At 43.8% G+C, this 2,107-nt stretch overlaps 1 pseudogene; it reads right to left on the reverse strand.

Annotated features, from left to right (window-relative positions):
• Positions 1-881: 881 nt before the first annotated feature.
• LOC126237955 (5S ribosomal RNA) lies at positions 882-997 on the reverse strand (annotated as a pseudogene).
• Between the last annotated feature and the right edge of the window lie 1,110 nt (positions 998-2,107).

A 2,107-nucleotide genomic window follows, 5' to 3' on the forward strand; every position in this document is an offset into this window, starting at 1 on the left:
AGCTAGCGCTACAGTGGAACTTAACAGACTTTAAGAGTAGAGTTGGTTGGTGCTAAAGATTTATAAAACGTCATGGACTTAGCATGTGTACCAAAACAAAAATACCTAAGAAAATGTAACACATGTATGATGAGAAAATATTATCTTTCCTTCACTTTATTATTAACATCGAAAGGGATTTGGTTCAAATGGCTCTGAGCACTATGGGACTCAACTGCTGTGGTCATAAGTCCCCTAGAACTTAGAACTACTTAAACCTAACTAACCTAAGGACAGCACACGACACCCAGCCATCACGAGGCAGAGAAAATCCCTGACCCCGCCGGGAATCGAACCCGGGAACCCGGGCGTGGGAAGCGAGAACGCTACCGCACGACCACGAGATGCGGGCCATCGAAAGGGAACCAGTGTGGAACTAAGTCAAATAGCGAATACGGACGAAACTCCATCTGCCGAATAACAAAACTGTTGCCATGAAAGGGGCTAAAACTGTAACTACCGCATAAAAACAACGAAGAGATGCAGTACACTGCTGTCCTTTCATGTTATGCCGACGATACTAAAAAAAAAAAAATTGCCAAAACCTGGAATATAGCCAGGTGGTGTTGTTCACTTACATGACAGCGGTTGGATGGACGAAGCTGGTATGATGTTATGGATTAACAGAGTGTGGGAGAGAAGCACTCAGTCTTTAGGCCATGAGTGGCCTACCGGGACCATCCGACCGCCGTGTCATCCTCAGAGGAGGATGCGTGTAGGAGGGGCGTGGGGTCAGCACACCGCTCTCCCGGTCGTTATGATGGTATTCTTGACCGAAGCCGTTACTATTCGGTCGAGTAGCTCTTCAATTGGCATCACGAGGCTGAGTGCACCCCGAAAAATGGCAACAGCGCATGGCGTCTGGATGGTCACCCATCCAAGTGCCGCCACGCCCAACAGCGCTTAACCTCGGTGATCTCACGGGAACCGGTGTATCCACTGTGGCAAGGCCGTTGCCCCGTGGGAGAGAAGGAAAGGTGCTTTACTGAAGAGTTCTCTTGTTGTGCTGAATCAGTTTAGTAGTTATTTCAAAAATTCTCTGAAAGATCAATTGAGACAGCGAAATACAGAGCTTGCTGTTATTCCGGGAGGACATACTTCACTACTGCAACCTCTAGATGTCGCGATAAATAAACCATTTAATGTGTATATAAGAGAGGAATGGAACAGATGGATGATGGATGAAACACAACCTGAATTCACGTCGAAGGGAGTTTTGAAACGACCTACAATCAAACAAATGGGTCAGTGAATAAAACTGTCGTTTTCTACAGTGAGAGAAGACATTGTTAAATCTTGCAAGAACTGCGGCGTAAGTAACACTCTCGATGGGATGGAAGACCATCTAATATATGCATAGCACAACGTCGACAACGAAGAGGAAGAAGAAGAAGAAGAAGAAAGTTCTGATGATTTTCAGGGATTTTAACTGTCTGTTCGACTTTATAAACTAACAATAAGAATTTTTTTTAGTCGGGCTTTGCAGTCTAATAATAAAAATGGTAAAAATGTAATTTTTAATATAGTTGCTTGAAAATTAAGGTGTGTCTTATAGTCCGTAGCGTCTTGTAGTCTATCAAATATGGTAACAACACCTAGTTTCCGTCCACGGCACGTAACCTGATACAACGAATATGACAAAATGACGCGAATTTCTCGTACTTTTAAACGATGACTGCAGGAATTTAATCACTATCAGTGTCCCTAAGACGTTTGATTGATTAATACTAGTCAATTACAAGAACATAGTGCAAATGTTACCTTTTTCACTGAGCTTTTTGTCTTTGTGGGACGACTCACAACTAAGATTGCGAATCTTTGGCAACAACACGGGGTACACTTGATGACTGCTAGATTGTACCTCTCGGCAATATCCACAGAGAATTCGAGCCAGCCCATCGGCGGAAGTGGCTCATCGATAGCAACTTTGCCCTACATTCTGGACAAACCCTCGTAATTGTAGTCCTTTCATTTATGTCTCACGATACTCTTGGTCCGCGTTTTGACTTACCGGGTGATGATTTTTCCGCTTTCCCTGTGTGGAGCATAAATGTAGCGTCTTGAAACA

Source organism: Schistocerca nitens, chromosome 2 (genome assembly GCF_023898315.1).
Source record: "Schistocerca nitens isolate TAMUIC-IGC-003100 chromosome 2, iqSchNite1.1, whole genome shotgun sequence".
NCBI lineage: Eukaryota > Metazoa > Arthropoda > Insecta > Orthoptera > Acrididae > Schistocerca > Schistocerca nitens.